Below are 24,230 nucleotides of genomic sequence, written 5' to 3' on the forward strand. Positions count from 1 at the left end.
CCTCCCTGGAGTTGGGGTACAACGTATGTGCCAAGCTTAGCCCTGTAGCATGGCCCACTGCACCCCAGGGCCAGAATTTTTCCATTGGCGCACGGGATTTGCCCCTGCATGCCAATGTGTAAAATGACGCGCAGTGACGTAGGGCGAACGCACTGTGCGCCATTGCGATATTTAGGTGGGCGGGCGCGCGATGTTCTCCAATGCACGCCCGCCATTAATTATTCATATAGTTAAGGCCCTTGAGGCGACAATTGACTGCAATTTTTCGGGGGCTGTGCAATCTTCAGGTCATCGCACGGCCGCAATGGGCAGGTGGGTAGGAGACATTTGTATAAGCCTCATCCAAGGGCAGGATAAGAGGGGTGAGTGGGGTCGGGAATGTTATCTGTCTTATGTTTAATTGTGAAAGTTACTGATACTTGCCTGTGTGAGCAGGAACATTTCAAAACTCATACCAGCTGCTTGGACAGGAGTAAAAGCCTTCAGGTCAAGACTCTACAGTAAAGATCATTTTTGGGGCCTGCAGGTTTCAGGAAGCCTTCCCTTATCCTGGGAATGGGAGTTGTGCTCTCCACTGGAGGCCAGGAGTCCACGTTCAGCCTCCAGGGGAGCCACCTTTGGGAGGAGAGGCACAAGCACAAGGGGCGCAAGGCCAACAGGAAGTCCAAGGTGGAAGGGGCCGCATAAGACGCCACTATCCTGCTGCCAGGGTTTACAGGCGGCGAAGCAGCTACCTCAATATGTCTGAGGTGCAGTGCCGAAGGAGGCTCCGTCTGTCAAGGGAGACAGTGACCTCCATCTGTCAGATGATAGGCCCTGAGATCTGCGCAAATGGTGTGGGTGGACACCCCATGCCTGTGGCATTGAAGGTCATGGTTGCCCTCAACTTCTATTCCTCCGGCCCTTTCCAGGGGTCAGTGGGTGATCTTTGCGGTGTCTCCCAATCAGCTGTCCACACTTGTGTCAAGCAGGTTACAGACGCTCTGTTCAGACGGGCATTGATCTTCATCCACTTCCGCTGGAACAAGGCAAGCCAGACACAGCGAGCCAGAGGCTTCGCCGCCATTGTTGGCTTCCCCTGCGTCCAGGGTGCAATAGACTGTACACATGTGGCCATCAAGGCACCAGCAGGTGAGCCCGGTGCCTTCGTCAACAGGAAGGGCTTCCACTCCATGAACGTGCAGATAGTGTGTGATCACAGGATGCTGATTCTACAAGTCAGTGCAAGGTACCCAGGCAGCTCCACGACACTTACATCCTCAGATACTCCCAGGTGCCGAGGCTCTTCACTGCTCCAGCCTGGCTGGATGGATGGCTGCTGGGTGACGAGGGCTATCCCCTCAGAAGGTGGCTCATGATGCCTCTCCGCCATCCAGGAACAGAGGTTGAGCAGCTGTACAATAGGAGCCACGCCTTCACAAGGGCTATGGTGGAGAGAGCCATCGGCCTTCTCAAGATGCGCCTCCAATGCCTGGACCATTCAGGGGGCTCACTCCAGTACCCCCCAGATTGTGTGTCACTGATAGTGGTTGCATGCTGCGCTCTCCACAGCCTGATGCTGGAAAGGGGCGATGCAGTGGACTAGATGCACATGATGAGTCCAGCAGTGAGTCCGAGGATGAGCACGCACAGGGAAATACTGAGGGGGTAGACGCTTACCTGGGCATATTCCAGAAAGGCAGGGACAACCGGGAGGCTTTAATCCGAAGAACCTCCAGCTAGCCCACCACAGATGGACCTTCAACACACACCAGGGCTGCAGGCTCCATACTCGATACCTGAGTGCTAAATTTGCCTGGATAATAACATTATGAAGCTCAATGTCAAACAACTCATTCATAACATCATGGGTTCCTGTCCACCTGCAGAAGTAAGGAATCACCCTGAGGCATGGCAACATGTCAAAATATATTGAGATAACAAACATGACTTCAGAAACCAAAAAAAAAGGTGTTGCACATCACACTAAGTCTTTAATGAATTACTGTGGGCCAACATAAAAGCACCAGTGAGAAACCCGTGGTGTGCCTTAAATTTACGCTTATGGGTGCCATGTCTAGGTGCTGTCCCCTCGCTGGAACTAGCATCTGAGACAGTCTGCTCACTGTGCTGTCCTGTTGGCCTCGGTGACCTTGGTGGCCGTCTTCTGGTCGGCGGAGCTTTTGATGGCCCCGCCTGGGAGGGAGCAGCCAGTTCCACAGCTGGCTTCTCCCCAGTCGCCGCAGCCTCATCGGATGCCACAGTCACTGGCAGAGGGGTGGAGGAAGTGCTGCCCTCATCCGGAGAATCCTGAGAGGAGCCCGCAGAGATGACAGGCAGTTGCTGTGCCAACGTGAGGTTGCTTCAGATCTCCCTGCTCACCGTAGAAGGATGGGCACCGAGCTGGGATACTTGGTGCCCAAACCATCTCCCACACTGGCACTGACCAGCTGAGGTCAATGCCGCTGTGAGGGCTTGCAGGTCCGAGCGCAACTCTAGGAGGACCTGACTGTTCTCCTGGAGGAGCCTCTCCATGAGAGTTGCCACTCTCTCCATGGAGGAAGCATGGGCGCTTGGCCATGAGGCTCATTGCATCGGTGATGCTCTGCGTTGAGTCCTCCAGCACGGGCACCATGCCACGCGTTGCCTCATGTATCTCCGCTAGATCCTCCCACATATCCTGCTGCACTTTCAGTGTTTGCTGCCTCATGGACGACTCCAGAGGCAAATTATCAGCCACCGACCGAGCAAGTACCTGGTCCCCAGCAGTCCTCTGACTGGTGATGCCCTGGGCACTCTCTGTCTCTGCCCGCACCTCAAACGAGTGTGAGGTGCCCTCACCGCTGTGCCCCGGGACACTAGCCGAAGATCTAATGCCCACTGAGGTGCTAGTATCTGCGCTGGTGCCTGCCTGGCAGAGATGTTGTGACACAGGTGAGTCAATTTCCTCTGGGCCCTCAGGTGTGAGGTGGCCCCTCTGCCTCTTCCTCTCAGCCCTGCTCCAGTGATGCTGAAAGGAAGAACAAGAACATTTGATTAGTTACAGTGCAGACAATGTCAATGTGCATGCCGGTCCCCCAGATCATTATGCGCTCATCCTTCCATATTCAAGGGTCAACCCATGTTGCAAACTTCAATCACTGAGCATTTAGCAGTGCCATGGCTTTTGGGACACACATGGTGACCTGAGTACTTGCCAAACATACCCACCTGTTGCACCCTCAGCCTCACCGCCCCTGGTGGACCTGGGGGCATGGCGCCTCTCCAGATCCATGGCCTACTGCTCAAAAGGTGTCAGGATCACCAACTGGGCCTGGCCTTTGCCAGTCTGCATCCACTCTGCGGAATTGTGTGCAGTCTTCTCCTGAAAAGGAGAGAAGATCATTGATCAGTCGATCTTGTACCTAGATTCCCATCGCATCCCTGCCAACCCAGCCAGAGTGGGACATTGCAGGACTCCAATTCTCTGTTATCCCGCAGCTGCCGCACACTCACGCAAAGAAGCCAGGGTTGATCCCCCACCTTTCCCAAATGCTGCCTCCTTCACATGTGGCACCACAAGGTGTAACCTTGCTAAGCAAGGAGGCGGTAGATGATGGATTGATGCCCCACCACCTGGAAGCTCCCCTCCCAGCATGTTCGCACCCTGACTTTGACATGCTTCCCAGTTCCTGCACTCTGCCTAGGTGCAGACCCTTGAATTTCACCCCCATTTTATACTCTGGGTGTCAGTGTCACACATGCTGCAGATGCAGAACACATCCTAGCTCAACCCTCTCAGGGTGAACTAGGCACCAGCAATCTCTGCTGGCCGACCCAGCAAAGGATATATGCCATTAAGGATTCAATGCTGTTACTGTATTCAGGGTTGGGGGGAGGTGGTGGAGAGAGTTTGGTGGGGAGGGTGGTGGGGGTGGGGTGGGATTAAGGGGAAAGGATGACGCCTGCATTAAGTGACACCAGCCAACATGGTACTCACCCTTCCCAAGCACAGGAGGTCGTTGAATATTTTTTGGCACTGGACCCATGTGCATCGCACCTAATCATGGGATCGCACACTCTTGGCCACCTCCTCCCTCCCACATTTGTCAGGTGGGGAAGCCTCCGCCTCCCGTCCCTCAGAAGCAGGACCGCCTGCCGCACTGCCACCTCCTCCACCCAGGCACTCATCCGAGAAACGAGGGGCACACTGCCCTGCTGGCCTACCCTCTGGACTTGCATGCTGCACAGTAGCCCTCTGCTGTGTTCTTGTGCCGGCCATTGTGAGCAGCCTTGCAAAGGCTACTGGGCCTTCATTTAAACAGGCCACCAGGTCTGTACACGCCCGCTGCCACCCGCCCACTTCCGCTATCCTCAGGAGTCGAGAAATGCGCTGGGTGGGCCTTAATTGGCCCATCTGCGTAAAATGGCGGCACGGACCCAATTGCAGGCGGCGATCGGGTCCATGCCTGCCCACACCCGCCCCCACTCCCACTCGGCCCGCCCGACATGGGGAAAATTCTCCCCCAGGACTGTCTCTGCTCTCTCACTCCTGACTGTGAGCCCCAGGATTGCCTCTACTCTCTGGGTGGACTCGTCCCAGATTTGCACTAAGTGCAGTAGCAGACGTGTAAAACAAGGTTTAACCCGCTGGCCGTGATGGTGGGTTTTCATGCCATATTGCCCCAAACCCGCCACATTATTTATGCACTCCCAGGAAATACGCCGTTTTCAGGGTGGGCAAGCTCTCATTCACCCGCCAGTCCTCACCCCGTCGCTGCATCATGTCGGGCGCCATATTTAAAGTCGGGCCGCGCACATATCTCAGTGCTTCCAGACCACCACTGCTGCACGGAAGGCATGGCCCTGAAACTGGAGAAGACTGCAGCCCCCAGGTTCAGCGACATGTCCCTCGAGCGCCTTTTAGATGCTGTGGAGGCCTGTTGGAATGTCCTGTACCCCTGCTCTGGCCACAGGATGGGCAGCAATAGCACTAACCCGGCTTGGGAGGTAGGAGCAGCTATGGTCAGTGCCAACACCCTTCAAAAGAGGACAGCCACCCAGTGCCGCAAGGGGATGAATGATCTCCTCCGTTCCGCCAGGGTAAGTCACTCTTCTCATCACTCTCAACTCGCACACTCACAAACCCATCACACACCCACAGGGCCCTCACTCACTGCCAGTTCAAGGTACACCACCATTCACTCTCTCACATTCACCATCATTATCCTCATCTTTTTCATGGGAACACTACCCCCCAACAATCTCTCTCCCCCCCACCCCCAATCTCTCTCTCTCTCTCTCTCCTTCCTCCCCCCACTCTCTCTCTCCCTCTCCCCAATACTTATCATCTGGCCTGGCAGGCATCCTGCTTACACTTTCTCCATCTGGCACACAAGAGGGAGAGGTTGCCATCCAGCTGGCCGGTGAGGATCTGGACCGTTCCTGTGCTAACAGTGAGGTCGGCGATGCTGTACCAAGTGAGGATCGAGCAGTTCAACATCCATCAGACAACCATGCCGTGAGTGATGTGTCCTGTCTCACAGGCCACTGCCATGCACTAATTATCTCTCCTTGTTTTCACAGGCACACCTGGGAAACAGCCAAAATAGTCCATGACCCAGGGCATCCAAACAAGTCCCAAAGAAACCCGAAGAGCAATATGGAGGCGCCCTCCCTGAAGTCCCATCACAGCGCCCACTCACACTCTCCACCAGCGCAGAGACACACACCTCAGTGAGACCTATCTTTAGAATAACCTCGGGATCACAATCTGGTGAGCACATCGCACTGTCTGATCCACAGCAGGCGGAGGCAGGGATTTCCCAGGTTTCTGGCACTCGGAGGACTGCTGGAGGCCAGAATGTTGCTGAGTCCAAATCACATGATGAGCCTCTGGACTCGGTCATGTCACAGTTGCTGGAGCTGCAAAGGCAAGCTCAGGAACATCAGGAAGGGATGTCCGCTGCACATTGCAAGGTACGATGGAGGAGTCCGTCCGCCTTCAGGCTGAGGTGATAGTGCCAGCATGCCAATGCACCAAGGGCAACACTGGCAGGATGGCTGCCGCCATGGAGACCTTGGTCCAGGACTTCGCTCCTGCACTGCTGCACGGACTCAACTCCATCTCTGATGCCATAGTTGGCCTTCAACAGTGTGTACGCGAGAGGGTTGCCAGGCAGCTCGATCTCAATCCAGCTACCCCTGCTCCTCAAGGAGTCAGCCTGGGGCCCCCAGCCAACCAGAGGGAGGAGGATTAGCAGGTGCACACTTTGGGCCCATCCATCCACATGACCCCGAGAGTGTTTGACCTATCCGACCCCCCTTTTCCTGTGACCTCAGCAGCTCCAGCTCCACAGGCTGAGGAGTGTGCCGCTGCCACACAGCAGGACCCCAAAAGCAGGCCCGGGCCCTCCAAGTCTCGGCCTGATGGGGCGACCTGATCGAGGTGTACAAGATTATGAGGGGCATGGACAGGGTGGATAGGGAGCAGCTGTTCCCCTTAGTTGAAGGGTCAGTCACAAGGAGGCATAAGTTCAAGGTGAGGGGCAGGAGATGTAGGGGGATGTGAGGAAAAACTTTTTTACCCAGAGGGTGGTGACAGTCTGGAATGCGCTGCCTGGGAGGGTGGTGGAGGTGGGTTGCCTCACATCCTTTAAAAAGTACCTGAATGAGCACTTGGCACGTCATAACATTCAAGGCTATGGGCCCAAGTGCTGGTAAATGGGATTAGGTAGGTAGGTCAGGTGTTTCTCATGTGTCGTTGCAGACTCGATGGGCCGAAGGGCCTCTTCTGCACTGTGATTCTGTGAGATTGGTCCAAACTGGAATGCTGAGATTGCAAAGAACTGTGAGCACCTCCAGCAGTGACTGCTACATGGCCAGCTTTAGCGAGGAGATTGTACAACGTGTTGCATAACGTTACTGTATACTCACCTCATGAATTCCCCTCAAAGTGCAGCCCGCCAAGTGTATGCCTTTTATGTGCTGTTGTAAAACACATTGGCGTGGACGGACGATCCAGCTGCGGCGGGGGGTGGGGGGATGATTCTGGCGGGCTGGCCTGATAATGAAATGCTGATGTATTAACAATGAGGTTCCCGACATCTGATGGCGGGAAACGTGGGTCGGCCCTGGCGGGCTGAGCAGACAATCGCAAACTGGTTTCCCACCGTCATAAAACCGATCGCGCCATATTGTCTGCTCACACCACCAAACACGCCTTACACAAGCGGGCATGGAAAAATTCCTCCCTCACTCCGACTTGTTGGCTCCGGACTGAGGACTTTGGCTTTCACTCAGCTCCCCATTGCCCTCATGACTGAACACTACACTGTCTCCCTTCCCACCGCACCCCCCCCTCCCCCACTTTATGAGTCTTAGTGCAACTCATCCCTCCTGTGCCACACTAACACCCACACCCCTCCCCCCGTTACCTTTCCTATTCTGGATTCTGCTTGCATCCCCTCCTATTCATTCATGTGGTATCCCATCCACCCCTTGTATGTTAGCATTTCACTTTCCCTTGTCGGACTCCAGCTTCCCACCAAGATAAAAGCAAAATACTGCAGATGCTGGAAATCTGAAATAAAAACTAAAAATGCTGGAAAAACTTAGCAGGTCTGGCAACCTGATCTGTGGAGAGAGAAACCGCGTTAATGTTTTGAGTCCGTATGACTCTTCTTCAGGCTGAAAAAGATCCATATAGAGTCAAAACGTTAACCCTGTTTCTCTCTCCACAGATGCTGCCAGACCTGCTGAGTTCTTCCAGCATTTTCAGTTTTTATCCCAGCTTCCCACTCCTCAGTCTCTTCTCTGTCTGCCATCATTCCCCCTCCCCCCCACACCCTTGCAACGCCTTCCTACCCCTTCACGCACCCCCCCCCCCCCCCCCCCGCCCCGTGTTCCCCCTCCTCCTACCGCTTTCCAACATCTTCTTGCCACTTTGCCCCCCCCCCCCTACAGTGTGTCTGTTATCCTCCCCCCACCCCCTACGGCCCACTCCAGTCGTAATGCTCTGTTTGAATGTGCAGTCCTGTATGAGTACTGCTGCACAGTGGTGTCCATCAGGACTACAGAGGGCACCCACCAGGAACAGGCCAACCCAACTACCCCAACAGTGTGGCTCACCACTGGCATCGCAAGGAGACCAGCGCAGTGCTGTGGCCGTTAGACTTTGAATGTTGCACTCACTTCAAAGTCGTGGGCCAAGTGGGGCCTGACCACTGCACGCCACTCTTTTTTTTTCAAGGCGTGATTCAGACCGTCGTGATTCCCCGCTGGCATGACGCAAGATTAGGAGTCGCTGCGTAATTCTGGAGAGAACCATATTTAAGGAGCAGTCATGAGACGGTAATGAATGCAAATGGCACTTATGTCACCAGTCAGCGGGATTCCCAAGCCGCCATTAAAGAGCTGTTGGGAGAATTGCAAACTGTTTCCATACTGGCAGGATGGGAGAATTCCACCCCAAGAAACTACCTGGGAGTTTTATAATACAATTTTTTAAAAACTTTCTAATGTGCAAAGCATTCTATTAGCTTTTCATTAATATTAAAAATGAACAAAACGATGCGTATTCAGAGCTCCATCTTCTCTGACTGTAGAACAGTCCTGGGCCAGCAGTATAACTCACCAAAGCAGGTACTGCAGTCAAATGGCTTGACAGAAGGAATCAAATTTAGTGCTTAGTTGCATAATGTGTGCTTTGGCTCAGTGATAATGCTCTTGTGTTTGATTCAGGTAGTGGTGGATTTGAGTCCCATTACAGGATTTGAGCACCTAGCCTAATGTTGCTAGTTCATTAAAGTACTGTAAGAGTGCTTCATTGTCAGCGGTGCTGTCTTTTGGATGAGATTTTACACGTCCAACTTCTCCAGTGAATGTAAAAGATCCCTTGATATTAATTGAAGTAGACCAGGGGCAATTCTGTTGGTGTCGTGGCCAATGTTTATCCCTCAGCAATGCTTCCAAACACAGATTAACTGGTTATTACCTTACTCCTGTTTGTGGAGCCTTGCCCTGTGTCAATTGACTTCAATTGCTGCACTTCAAAAGTAAGTCGTTGACTGCAAATTTGATTTTGTGATGTGCCAAATGTGACTGGTGCTATATAAATGCAAGTTCTTTATTTAAATATTAACAAAATAATTATTCATTTTTTTCATCAATCCAAACAATTTAGGAACCATTGTTCCCAGTTACCTCCTCCTAAGCTAATGTGATGAACAAGCTAAGAAAGACAATTGTTTTATTCATAGGCAAGTTTTATCTTTTTCTATATCTATCGCTTTCTTTGTAACAATTTTTTCAGGTACCCAAATTCCTTTCCCCTGTCTTAGTGGGACATTCAACTCAGGACAAACATCAGGCTTGAAGGAGGAGAGGGAATGCTTACCATGTCCCACTGGCAAGTACTGCAGGTCAGCCAATCCAGTTTTTCTTGTTCAGACACAAGCTTATAACTGTTCTATTACAATCTGTGCTGAAAGATAATTAAAAATATCTTTAAGATGCAGGGGCCAAGTGTTTTGTGCTGTCAGTAGGTCATATTAACATAACAGCAGTCAACACCTGTTCTTTCACTCACCCCTCCATTTCAAACCTCAAAAGCTTTCACACAAAGTGTCAACTGCCGATTCCTGTCTCTAATGCAGCACGCCCGCCGACAATAAAAAGGCCTATTAAGGCCATTAATAAGGTAATTAAAAGAAATTTTTCGCTGCCCACCCAACCTTACAGTTGGTGGGCAGGCGAAAAGGTCAAGCGGCCTTTGCATTTATTAGGAAACCTCATCCACGGGCGGGGTGAGGTTTCCTAAAGCAAATAAAAATAAAATGAAAATTTTTAAATTGAATTAATAACATGTCCCTCCTCATGTGACAGAGACACGTGAGGGGACATGTTTTCTAACATTTTTCATTTCTTTATTATTTTTTAAGCTCTTCGTCTCCCTCAGGGAGATTATCAAGCGCGCTCTCACACGCACGTGTGAAATTCGTGCTCGCCTTCCTCCCCCCCCACCCACAAAGTCAGCGCTGAGCACTGCCACTCGCGTTTCACGCTGGGCGAGCCTTAATTGGTCCACTAGTGTGAAATCGCCTACCGGCCTCGATCGCGGGCAGAGGTCAGCTTTCCGACCTCCCACCGAGCCCACCCGACAAGGGCGAAATTCTGTTCTTAGTGATTTTGTTGTAAAGTGAAAGAAAAGAGAATTCAGGTCGGTGGGCATTTGAAACAGAAAAGGCAGATGAGTAATAATTTTAGACTAAAAGATTAATCCTCTGATGAGAATGATTCTCTCAGGGCGTTAACCTATGTTTCTTTTCAGAGGCTAACTGACTTGCTCTACATTTCCTGAATTTTCTGTTCATAGTTTAGATTTCCATTGTTTTATCTATAACTTTATTGTAGAACTGTCCTTAAAAGCCATATCAATACACCCTCAAAGATTGATACTCCATGTTGCAGTTTTAATCTAGGTACTCTCAGTTTATAACTATATATAATTACAATTATTATGCAATCATTACAATCACATTGCTAATATATTAGCTTATTCGCATCCCATAAAGAACTGTATCCACTTGAGTTACATAATAAACCAAAGACTACGGGTAAAATTTTCCGCCTACTGGGCGGACGGGCCTGACCCAACCTCCAGCTGGCGGGGAGCCAATCCCTGCTGGAGAAGCGGGTCCCGCCGCCATTTCAAGTGGGTGGGCCAATTAAGGCCCACCCAGCGTGACACCCGGCGGGAAGCGCTATGCGCTTCCTGTGAGGGCGGGGGGGATTTCCCCAAAAGCGAGAGTGCGCCCTTTCGCGCATGCGCACGAAAGAGCACACATCTCCCTGAGGCAAAGTGCTGCCTCAGGGAGATCGCTGACATCTGCATAAACTTTAAAAATATAAAAATAAAAAATCCTTAATATGTCCCCATCATGTGACAATGTCACATGAGATGGGACATGTTAATAAATTTCATTGAAACTTTAATAAACTTTTTTAAACCCTACATGAAACCTCATCCCGCCGGTGGATGAGGTTTCATGTTTTTTCTAGTTGCCACCAGGTCTCCTGGCCTGCCCGCCAACCTTAAGGTTGGATGGGCAGGTCCTTTAATTGTTTTAATTATCCTGTCAATGGCCTCAATTGGCCATTGACAGGTCAGCGGGCGGACAGCTGATCTCACTGTGCCCCCGCCTTCCTGAAGATTTAAATGGGGCGGGGTGACGTCGGGGGCTCCCCCGCAATGTGATCCCGCGTCATTTTCACGTCGGCAAGCAGGCCCCGCCCCCTTCTCACCGACAGAAATATTCAGCCCTACATCACAAAATTACCATTATGAACCCATTTGTAAATTCAACAGGATAAATGTCACTGCTGCAGAGTTTCAGAAATTATAATTACAATTTTTAATTTAGAAATTGACATAAGATTCCTCCGTTTCAACCAGAGATTATCAGCACGTGCTGGGTAAGAACATAAAAACAAAGATTAAGAAAAGACATTCAATCCATTGACGCTCAACCTTGTAATATGTTAATTCTCCAGTTATAATATTGTGTTGTGCTTTGAGTAGCCCAAGGTTTTTATATCCATTGCTTTGTATGGAAGGTTATTCTAAAGATGTATTATCTGATAGATGTTCTAATTAAATTATCGCTCAATTTCATTTCTGCCCTTTGGCCCTACTTTCTTGATGCGCTAGGAAGTAATTTTTTTGGGCAGAGAATTATTGAACAGTAAGTTTCCAGTAATGTTGCCCACAAAGATATTGACCACAATCTCAAACAATGTTCTAAACACTTGTTCCAAAAATATAACCATACACTTGTGCTTGTACATTTGGATACATTTAAACCTTGTTTCATCTATATTTAAACCTTGTGCCTCTTTGCAGTGGAGGAAAGATTCAGGGATTCTGTGCGGCTGGTTACTTCTGCTTTGCTGGCAGCTATACTTCTACCCCTCACAAAATTCTCCCCAATGCCACGAATGATCATAATCTATGCGAGTGGGGCCAATCATGTGCTGGACTATGCCCTGCAGGTATGATTTTAAAATAACATTTAATTTAATAATAAGTTTCATTGTTGTTTCTCTGTGGTCCGTATTTCTATTCAATGCTAAAAACAAGGTTTCTTCATGCTACTTGGGGTCTACTTTGGAAGTCTTAGCAGTTTTACTGTGAGTTCATGGCATATTTCAGAATTTGTCTTTTATTTTCATGGAAAACAATTGAGAATTACCTATGTTTGGATTATTTAATGATAACAGTGAATTCCTGCCTCAAACTGATACAGTGAGGGTCACTTGTCTCAATCCCAGGCCCATTAAATCCTCATTCATATTCAGAATAGCAGGACGTATTTTCTTTAAACCCATAACCCATGGAGAGAAGGTATACTGCTTTACTGACAAGTGAATTCACTGACCAGAGAAGGAGTCAAGAGGTCCAACCATTCTTCAGATGGATCTATGGGGAAACTCATGAGCTGTCAGTCAGTCAGCTTGATCTGGGGAAGAGCTTAACCCAGTGAGAGGAAACTCACTCATATCAAAACCAGAACTGTTCAGGACATTTTTTTCTTGTTCCCAAGGAGGGATCATTGATTAGCTAAATCAAGGAGATATTTTATGACATGGCCAGAATCTTCCGTTTGGCGTGCAGGGGCGGGCCCCACATGCCGACGTGTAAAATGATGCACGGTGACATCAGGCATGCGTCCCGACATCACCGTGCGTCATTCCAATCTTCAGTTCGGAGGACACACACCAGAGTCGTCTGCGCGCCCGCCGAACTGTCAAAGACCTGTTAAGGCCATTAATTATCTAATCAAAGTAGTTATCAGGGCTGCCCATCCAACCTTAAGGTTGGCAGGCAAGGGAAGAGCCCAGGCGGCCTTCGCGTTTTTCATGGAACCTCATCCATGGTTTGATATGAGGTTTCATGAAGGGTTTATAACTTTAATTTAAAAATTTATTAAAATTCATAACATGTCCCAGCGCTTGTGACACTGTAACATGAGGGGACATGTCTGAATAATTTTTTTTATTCTTTTCTTTAATTTTTCATAATCAAATTAATCTCCCTGAGGCAGCTCCATGCCTCTGGGAGATTTCTGAGCTTTTTCACGCGAAAGAGCACAGTCCCCGACTCTCCCTCCTCACCCCGCCCGCACAGGTTGTGCTGAGCGCTTCCAGATTTGCATCACACTGGGCAGGCCTTAATTGGCCCGCCCACGTAAAATGGTGGCGTGCAGTCGATCGCGGGCAGCAATCGGCTCCGCTGCTGCTCCCAAACGGCCCGCCCAACAGGGAGAAAATTCTCCCCCATGTGTTATTCTATTCTATAACACAGGAGTATGCCACTTGAACCTGTTCCACCATTCAAAGACATCATGGCTGACCTGCTACCTGCCTTTGCCCCATATCCATACGCATTGGGGGAGACGGCTGCCACGGAAGAGCCACGGAAACTCCAGTAAAATGCCATGAGCAGCATCTAAGCCATTTTGCTGGTGCTTTCGCAGTTGTGCTGCTGAAGTTATGGTTTTTGGGAGGGGGGTGGGTGGGGGGGTGGATGGGAGAATCCTCTCTGGAAATTCACCCTCTAGGATTTTTGCGGAAGCCTCTTGGGTAAATTGGGAAATGTGGGGCCTGACAAAATTGATACGTTTCAATTCCCCTTTGAATGTGATCATCATAATTGTTCCTCCAGGTTTCTATTGTCCCGAAGGCGCTGAAGCAACCAAAGCCTGCCCGGCAAACACAGTTAGATTACTGCCCGGTGGGAGACAGCTAGAGGAATGCCAACCTTGCCCACCTGGGCACTGGTGTAAAGAAGGTACCTGTTGAACTTATTGGGCTAAAAATAACTTAACAAATATATTCAAGTGGAAGTGATATGAGATTTTGTACGTTAAAAAAATCAAATTGTTTAAGCCATTCTCTAGTACAATACCCTTTCAAATTCAATTTGAAATTCTGCTAACATGTGTAAACTTTACTGATGTTGTTAATAGCCAATAATTTTATAGTATGTGTTTCAAATCTCTTCCGTGGTGTGTTATAGTAAATATTTGCCAAAACTCAGGTGATCCTGTTCTTTATCATTGTCCTGCGGGGTATTTTTGCGATGGAGTTATCCAGGCGCCCTTTAAGTTCCCTGGTGGACCCCAGAAGTGCCCTGTCTACACGTATTCCAATGTCAGTGGAGCAGCCAGTCAGGCCGTGTGCCAGCCCTGCCCTCCAGGATACTACTGCAATGAGACAGGTACAATTCTGGTTCCTACCCAAAAGCAGCACCTATTTTCATGGAAACATCTAGCAGTACAGCAAATGAAGTTTAGCATCTGGAAAAAATTGTTTCCTGCGAAGTATAGTTAAAATGAACTTATTTTTCTATTGCTTTGACAAAAGGTCTCACATTTTTAACTTCAGAAGCAATGGAAAAACTGTAAGGCCTAAAGTCTGTGAATGCTGTGAAACACAACACCTACAGCAGCTTCTCAATGTCTCTCAGGAACCCCTGGCTAGCATGCTTTGTCTCCTGGAACTGCTGGGGGGGGAAACTGCTTGGGAAAAACAGTTTTAGATATCAAATATGGGAACAGAAGGTTGCATTCCAGTGAACAGTGGAACTTGAGGACTAGACTGTCCATGAATAGGGACTGTGTGTTCATTATTCATTTTTTAAAATGTCAGCTCTCAACCTGTGATTCAAAGCTTTTAGTTAAATACACAGACAAGATCCTTTATAACATTTAGCAGTTATGCAACATTCCAGAAGCATTTATTTCCATTCTAATGCACTAAAACATCCATTTAAATCACCTTTAATTTTTTTACTGAAATATTTTCAGAAATATTTGACATTGTATTAATTTTTATTTATGATTTTCATTTATGATGTACCTTGATGACCTTGAGTATTTAAATAATTCTGCCTCTTATGTGGCAAATGATAGTGTACTGCAGTAACTACTGTGACTGTTACTAGGATTAACGACCTATGAAAATTACCTCTGCCCGTTGGGGTACTGGTGTCCTGGGAAAGGAGGTCCTGCGCTCTGTCCTGGTGGAACTATAGGAAACAAGACTGGTGCCGCCTTTCACAAAGACTGCCAACCATGCCCACCTGGTTATTACTGCCCTGATCCAAGAGAAACCGGTGAACCAAATATCAATGGAGTGTCTTGCCGGGCTGGATGCCAGTGCCCTGGAGGTAAGATTAAAATAAAATCCAGACGAAGTTCCTTGTATGCTTCTGGTGCAGGACCTCACCTCACCGAAACATTGCATGTAGGAAACCCTCAGTCTTCCTTCCATTAATTTTAGTGAACAGATGTTCATGCATACAATTCTCCAATTTCTGATCCTGACTGGGAGAAGGCAAGAAAAAGAATTTGCCCTACCATTTTGAAATATGAGCAAGTAGAATTCAAGGCCACGATTTGAGCACGAGATCTGCGGCCTTGTGCCAAATTCTCAATTGAACAAGGTGCAAAAAAGGAGTTTGATTCTGATATTTGCAAATGGCGAAAATCCTTTGAAACTTCGGTAACTAATGGCAACGCCTCACAAGGCTCAAATAAAACACATGGGCAAATGGATTTTGATTTTACAAATCAAATTTTTAGGATCTGTTTTTTTCCTTTTCGAACACCACTTAAAAAGCAAGCATGCAACAAATCTATTTTCTGCTGCTTTTATCGTGAAAACACAACTAGCATCCATAAATTCAGTTATCTCAACTTAATGTTAAATGCTTGACAAGGAACAATTTGATTGTACAGAGCCTAATTTCTTTTGGTACCTATGAAAGAAATTCTGGTATTTGCTTGTGTAATAAATCTCCTATTCCATTTGTAGATATGCACATTGTCATGAATGCTAGAATTTCATAAACACCATTGACTTCGTAGAGACCCAGGGAGTTCCATTAATTTTTGGATGCTGTTTAAAAAAAAATCTCAGCTCCTATCATCTTCTTAGTGAAGTAGCTGTCAGTTGGCAGACTAGAGCACATAATTCAGGCTGACACTTAAGTGCAGTACTCTGAGATTGCCATATTCTTGGAGGTCTGTCTTTTAGATGAGATGGTAAACCTTTTATATGTCTGTATCCTTCTCCCACAGACATAGAAGAACTAATAGCACTGTTTGAAGAAAAACAACAGACTTCTTCCCCAGTATCCTGGCCAGTATTTATCCCCCAACCAATATTACCAATACTGATTTCTGGTCATTGTCGCAGTGTTGTTTGTGGGATCTTGCTGTGCACAAATTGGTGTCTGCTGTTTCCTACATTATAACAGTGACTGCATTTCAAAACTAGTTCATAGACTGTGAAGTACTTTGGGACATCTTGAAACTATAAAAGGCACTATATGAATACTAGTTCTTTTTATTTACAGCTTAGATTTTTGAACTGTGCTTAAATCTTTGAGAAGGTGATTATAACGAGTGTGTTTTTTTGTTGCAGGCTCAGTAACTGAGACTCCATGCAGGCTAGGTTCATACTGCAGCCCAATGACAGGGATTGCACCTGTCTGCCCCGGTGGTTATTTCTGCCCACAAGGTTCCCCCACATACAACACCCCAGAGCAATTGTACGTATCAACCAGCAGCTTTACTTACAGTTACATTGGACCAAATTTTCCTGTTAGAATAACAATGAGGTTAATGGTGTTCAATCTTAGTTATGCATCAATGGTACAGCAACTTCAGGCAATGCTCAGTTATAATTAAAAATCCAAAGGCTGCTGTAGGAATTAGTTTCACGAAAACAGCACCTTGCTGTCTGCTGCACAATTAAAATGCATTGAATGGAGTGTAGTTGCTCTATTTGCTCAGTAGCTACAAGCTAAACTCACCACAGAAAGTTAAGCCTTGCTCATTTCAATCTAAGTACCCTTTTAACAATGTGACAAATGTTAATTGCTGCTAAACAATCTCTGACACGGACAATTAACTTTTATAAATGTGGAACCTCATTCCTTCAGGTTTTAATTGTTGGAGATTTTAAAACTGTCATTTTTTTTTCCTTTCTGCTTTTTCCTCTCCCTTAATCCCTGTATTTCTCTTTCTCTACCAGATGAATTCATTCACTCCAATTTACACTTCCACACAAAGGTCGGAATTTTATGGCCCTGTTGTGGTGTGGACGGGGCCATAAAATGCGGCAAACCGTTCCAAACTCCATTGACCATGGCGGCGCTGTAAAATCCTGTTGTCATAAAATTCCGCACTTTCTCCATCCTTCTTTTAAAATTTGTTCTTGGGATTTGGGCGTCTCTGGCAAGGCCAGCATTTATTGCCCATCCCTAAATGCTTTTGCAAACTGGTGGTGAGCTGCCTTCTTGAACCGCTACAGTCCATGTGGTGTAGGGATTTGATACAACTGAGCTGCTTGCTACTCCATTTAGGAGTCAACCACATGGTCTGGCATCACACTTAGGCCAGACTGTTTAAGGATGGCAGCTTTCCTCCTTTGAAGGACATTAGTGAACCAGTTGGGCTTTTAAAACAACCAGACAGGTCGGGGAGTGCAAGGGTACCTTGGAGGCATTCAGGTCAGTAAAAAAATAGTTTCATAATCATTATTGATGAGACTAGCATTTAATTCCAGATTTATTAATTAATTGTACTTAAATTCTCCCAGCTGCCTTTGTGGGATTTGAACTCATCTCCAAAGCATGAGTCCGGGCCTCTGGATTACTAGTCCATTAGCATTACCACTAGTCCACAGTCCTGACAAATCTGATTGGTTTAGGCAACACACAGTTTTTTCCTGTTCACTCTAGTCCCAGATACCCCAGACTGGGTTTCTCCACAGGCTACAGGAGCCTGACATCAGGACCAAATGGGAATCGTGAGTCTGCATTTGACATAAGCAAGAGCGGCATCACAATCTTCTCGAAGGCGGCCTTCTAATTGGCTGCCTCTGAGCTTGCTGTCCAATTAAGGATGGACAGTGTCCTCTCTATGCTGCCAGCCCAACCTGGACCCTCAGCAGCCCCAGCAGGAGATGTGGGAGCTGCTGAGGCAGGTTGGGGAGCGCGAGGGCACCTTGGAGGCGTTCAGGTCTGTAAGAAAAATAAAATTCAGAGGGAAGAAGGCGGTAGGCTCCGCAGAGAAGAAGGGAACGCCCCACAGCAGCTGTATGTGTGGACTTTCCTGCCCGTGGCCTCATCACTGGGGGACCATTGAGCTGGCAACTACGCACCTAGTGGTGGGTGGGGAGGAGGGGGGGTGTGGTGGCACACTCTGCCCCTGACAAAATGCCGGCAAAGCTTCAAAATCACCCCAACTTGAGCCTCAACTGTGTAACTTGACATTCCACCTGTGCAGCAGGCAGCTGATTTGCTTTGCAAGTTGCCCCTGGAGAAAGCTCCATGGCAGCACGAATGCTTCAGAGAGCTGGGCCGAATCGAATCCCCCTATTTTCCTGGTCCCCCTGCCTCCAAGCCTGCCAACATGAGGCTGGGAAACTTCAACCCTCTTTTTCCCTCACTGTAAGATTAGAAGCTCATTCCTTTCAACAATTTACAGCCTAAAATAGCATCAAGATTAGACAGGCAAGTAAATGTCAGTAAGCAAGGTTAGCAGACAAAGAATATCCAACAGTCTATCAATATTTTTCTTAGTCTTGCTTCAGGGCTAAAATACATTCATAGAAGTTGGCACAAAATTGCTTGTGCAAGACAGTGAAGGCCTTCCAACAGCCACGTTAGAGAAATTCATGTGGAATAGCATGGTGCAGGATGAAAATGAAGATTTAGTACAGTAAAATAAAAGCAAAATCATCTCAGTCCCAGGACATCACCGCAGGAGTTCCTCAGGATAGTATCCTAGGCCTTGCCATCTTCAGCTGCTCATCAATGACCTCTCCATCATAAGGTCAGATGTGGGGATGTTCACTGATGATTGCACAATGTTCAGTACCATTCACAACTCCTCAGATACTGAAACAGTCCATGCTCATATGTAGCAAGACCTGAACAACATTCAGGCTTAGGCTGATAAGTGGCAAGTAACATTTGTGCCACACAACTGCCAGGCAATGACCATCTCCAATAAGAGAGGATCCAACCATCTTGCCATGTCATTCAATGGCACTACCATTGCTGAATCCACCTCTATCAACATCCTGGGGGTTACCATTGACCAGGGACTGAACTGGACCAGCCATATAAATACTGTGGCTACAAGAGCAGGTCAGAGGCTAGAAATCTTGCGGCGAGTAACTCACCTCCTGACTCCCCAAAGCCTGTTCACCATCTACAAGGTACAAGTCAGGAGTGTGATGGAATACTCTCTACTTGCCTGGATGAGTGCAGCTCCAACAATGCTCAAGAAACTTGGCACCTTCCAGGACAAAGCAGCCTGCTTGACTGGCATTCCATCCACCAGATTCAACATCTGGTCCCTCCACCACCGATATACAGTGGCAACAGTGTGTACCATCTACTAGGTGCACTTTTAGAAACTCGCCAAGAGTCCTTTGATCCTCCAAACTCACGACATTTACCACCTAGAAGGACAAGGGCAGTAGATGCATGGAAACACCACCACCTGCAAGTTCCCCTCCAAGCCACACACCATCCTGACTTGAAGCTACATCATTATTCCCTCACTGTCGCTGTGTTAAAATCCTGGAACACCCTCCCTAACAACTCTTTGGGTTTACCTACACCACATGGGCTGCAGCGGTTCAAGAAGATGGCTCACCACCACCCTCTCAAGGGCAATTAGGAATGGGCAATATAAATGCTGGCATAACCAGTGTTACCCATGTCCCAAGAACGAATTTTTTAAAAAACTACAGATGCTGGAATTCTGAAATTAAAAGCAAAATGTGTTGGAAAAGCTCAACAGGTCTGGCAGGACCTGTGGAGAGAGAACAGAGTTAACATTCAGAGTTGAATATGACTCTTCTTTGGAACTGAAGGGAGGTAGAAATGTTTAGATTTTGTACAACATTTGTACTGGATCTGATGGGTTTGCTGTATGAAGAAAGGCAAAATTTCTCATTTGTGCCATTACATTCACCAGATGTGAATATGAAAGAAAGGCACTCTCGTATTTTGCCGTGAAATATCCAAACACCTCTCTCTCAATTAATTACTTTTGGAGGACGGGTATTGCCCAGTTTTCATCTTTGCACACTGCTCGTCTCATCAGAGATCAAATATAATAATATAATAATAAACATAAGAATATTGAACTGATATTTCAGGTACTAAAGCACCACATGCACCTGCCATTTTGATTTTCATCCATTAAGATCGAGGCGAATCGGGCCATATCTACGAAAAGAAAGCAGGAAACTAAGCTCTTCAGAAGTTAACGGCTGTTTGGGCTATGTTGGATTCTGTGATGAGATCCCACAAGCTGCCTTTCAAACTCTGGCAATAATGGATTATTAATTCTCCCACCCGATGTACGGGTGATGTGTTTGCCACAGTTACAGAGTTGGAGTGACATTTCTAATTTTATTTAGTTACACATTACTCTAATAAGAACCCCCAATTTAGGAGGATGCTTAAGAAGGGTTGCCCCTATGGTAAATTAAGAACAAAATTCAACAAAAACTCTGTCAGACCCTATTTATAACTCTGACAAATCTGTGGTGAGGTAATTGCCTTCTTGTTGCAGGTGTGTGTTCCCGTACTTCTGTCCTGCAAATAGTTCTTCGATGCTGCCTTGTTATGGAGGGTACGTGCCAGTCAATGTGACAGGGCTAAGGGATCGCCTGGAGAAAGCTTGTCTAATCTGTGAGGCTGGAACCTATCGGAGCAGTTCTGCTGCTGAACTCTACTGTAGCCCTTGCCCAGCAGGCTTCCACTGCCCAGCGGGTAAGTCAGATCAGGGCCACTGTAGATACTATAGCCCCTATTTTAACTTGGAGCAAATTTTGGGCAGGGGGCATGGAAGAGGCCATTGGCAAACCTTACTGACTTGGCAATGCGAGGTCCAGGTGATTTAACTCATCTGCAGACTCAAAATGACTGAGAACTGGAAGCTGGCCGGTGAATGGGAGTGAAAGTTCAGCCAACAAGGTGTCCCTCAAGGTTAGCCTGCTGACAAGAAGGCAAGTTGTGGGACGATGTTGAGAGGATCATATGGTGAAGGGTGGGAGCCAGAGGCAGGAGAGGCCTAAACCTTCCTGCTGGGGCCTAGGATTCAATGCTGCTTCTCCTGACCCTACAAGGATAGTAAAAAAATCTTGCCTCTTCGGGTACACCACAGATCCTCTTGCCGCTATCTCACTTTTTTGGAAAGCGGGGGCAGGGGCGAGGAAACCACATCAGCTTCCCACTCAAGCCTCAAATAAAGTTGCATTCAGAGGCTGGGGGCTGGGGATGTTAATCAGACCACAGTCTACATGTAAAGAAGGAAAAATTATAAAGATGGTCCCTGATGCTTCAGGCAAGTGTCTTTTCTACCTGCCTAGAATAACTTGTTAAAACTGAAAGCAGATGATCAAGGTGTGCCATTGGTGAGTACTGGCCGATTTTCACTACCCTCATGCCTGATTTCTTTCCATTTTCAGGTTAACATTGCTTCTTAACACATTGAGATTTTCATACAATGTACTCTTAAAGTTGCTTATTTCAAATAATCTGATAGTTTAATTTGTTTCATCTTAAATTCCCACTTTGCTGTGTTATATTGCTTCATTCAAATTTGTAGATAATTCAATCTTTTGCATGAAAAACTTTGAGTTATCAGGAGTACACTGTATGGTTGAGCTTATGATTTATCTTGGCTCCTTTATCTACCCTGCTTTTATTTTGTTTGGATTTTGATATCATTTCTGTGAAAAATATTGGAAATTTTCTAAGAATTTTGGTTGTAGTAAAGAACTAATGTGTACCTTTCAGCGAATTTTGTGTGTAAGTGGGGATAACAGGAGTTAGTTTATTGAGTGTTCATGTCACTAACTTGAGGAGGATGTTTCCAGTAGAGGGCTATCAGTTGTTTTTTTTCCCTTCACCAAAATTTATTACCAAAATGTTCACCATTAATGGTTAGATTACAATTTAAAGTATGAAGTAGGCACATTATAATTTAATATATTCACAACTTTAGGAAGTAGTTCAAAATAATTACTTGTCTTTCGGATTGGAGATCTTCAATCTCTGGATTATTGCTGACAGAGAATAAAAACAGAACATTTAGCGAGAGAGTTGCGAGGCTCTGGAATTCACTTCCAGGGTTAGTGATTGAGGCAAAAACGGCATCAACGGGCGGAACTTTCCGTGCCCGCTGGCGTCGGGCATGTTTGGTGGACAATATGGCAAGAAGGCCAAAAATCGGTTTCACGATGTCATGAAACCAGTTTGTGATCATCCGCTAAGCCCATCGATGGCGGGGAACATGACCCACCATCGGACATCAGGAACCTCATTGTAATACATCAGCATATCATTATAAGGCAAGCCCGCCGGAATTATCCCCCCCTTGCAGGATCGTCCACCCACATCAGCAGGAAAACACGCTGATGCAGAACATGTCTCGACAAGTGAAATGTACAGAAGTCATGATTTACTGCCAGGCTCTTGCTCACATTGCGGACATCCAAGGAGCAGAAGTTGCTGGAGCCCAACAGCAATGGGACCCTGGAGGAACGTCCATGGCGTGCTGGGTAGATTCTCATGAACTTGGCTCCACTGCGAAGCAGCTCTGCAAAGATGGACAGTGTTGAGAGTCTGCTCACAATGGATGATGGTTGAGGGGGTGGGAGAGGAAGGTCTAGGTTGGGAGGGGGGAATTAAGGTGTTTGGGGGAGGTTAGGAGTGGGGATCGAAGGCATCATGTGGGAGGTGGGGTGTGGGGGAACAAAGGTGTCAGGGAGGTGAGGTGGTGGGGGGTAAAGGTATTGAGGGAGGGAGGTTGGGAGGGCGGGAAACAAAGGTATTGGGGGTGGGAGATTGGGAGGAGCGGAAACGAAGGTGTCGAGGGGGAGGTTGGGAGGGGAATGAAGATGTCGGGGGGGGAGGTTGGGGTGCTAAGACTATTTGGGGGAAGGAGGGGGTAACGGGGGAGAAGATGGCAACTGGGGAGGTAGGTGCAAGAGGAGTTGTTTAGGGGGGGGAAGGAAGGAGTTTGAGGGAAGGAGTTCAGGGGGAGGAAGGACTGTGGAGAGGGGATGGTGTCCTGGCAGAGGAAGGAGCCTGTGGGGCGGAAGGAGTACGGAGAGGGGAGGGAGTAAGGATGGAGGAAGAAGTAAGGGTGGAGGAAGGAGTTGGGAAGGAGGAAGGACTGAGGGCGGGGGTAGTCCAGGAGGGTTCCAAGGGGGGTGGGGTGTGGAAGGACTAAGGGTTTGGGGGGGGAGAGCCTGTGGGCGGGGTGAAGGACTGAGGGATGGGGGAGCCCGGGGGGTGCTGGGGAGAAGGAGTCCAAGGGGGGACGGAGTCCGGGGGGTGGTGGGGGGGATGTCCAGATGAACATACAATGGAGGGCTCTGATGAGTCCATGACTGCCTCCTGGGGAACGAACTGAGGTGGGTGTTGTATGAGGTAATGGTGAGAATGACTGAGGGCAGAGTGAGACGGTAGGGTGGGAGGGTGAGGGTTTAACAGTATCGGTAGAAGGGATGGCGAGAGTGGTTGGAGGGAACTCAGAGGCAGACACGGACCCTTGGGGGTGATAAGGAGGAGGTCAGGGAGGTTAATGTGGAAGGAGGTGGGATTTTCAGGAAGGAAGGGAAAGTGCACATTCACCTGGACCTGAAAGAAAGGGTTGTAGTTTGTAGGTCATGGAGGGGAGGTGGAAGGTGATGCCAGGGGGCGACGACAGTGATGGGGGAACAGAAATGGGTGACTGGAGAGGGGAAAGGATGGGGGAGCGAAAGAAAAACTGTAGCATTACCATTGAAAGTGAAACAAGAGTCATGGTGGGCGAGATCAGGAGCTGCATGAGAGTGTGATCAATGGGTGGGCAAAGATGCAGGTCGGCTCAGATGATCAACTGAAAGCAAACCCCAGCAGGCAGCATTGAAAATGCTCAGGACATTGAGATGAGTCTGATACTTGAAGGATCTGCGTGTATGGGAGAGTGCTTGCACGAGGCTCCAAAGGGCCCTGCCAAACACACACTTCTCTTTCCAGAATCATTCATGGGCCGGCTGTGTGCAGCTGAACTGCTAGTTGCAGGGGGGGAATGTTGTGTGAGGGCTCGCGAAGTCTGTCAATGAAGCTGAAAGACACCATTTCACATTATTCAGTGGAAATGGATATATTTCCAGATTATAAAGTGACA

At 47.8% G+C, this 24,230-nt stretch overlaps 1 long non-coding RNA gene across 1 annotated transcript in view; it reads right to left on the reverse strand.

The window, feature by feature from the left end:
* Nucleotides 1-24,230, reverse strand: part of LOC144669370 (uncharacterized) — a 97,065-nt gene that overhangs the window by 20,874 nt on the left and 51,961 nt on the right. Inside the window, exon 3 of the long non-coding RNA XR_013573664.1 lies at nucleotides 9,356-9,442. This is a non-coding gene — a long non-coding RNA (uncharacterized LOC144669370). The remainder of the gene's footprint in view (nucleotides 1-9,355; nucleotides 9,443-24,230) is intronic.

This window comes from Cetorhinus maximus, chromosome 2 (assembly GCF_964194155.1).
Source record: "Cetorhinus maximus chromosome 2, sCetMax3.hap1.1, whole genome shotgun sequence".
NCBI lineage: Eukaryota > Metazoa > Chordata > Chondrichthyes > Lamniformes > Cetorhinidae > Cetorhinus > Cetorhinus maximus.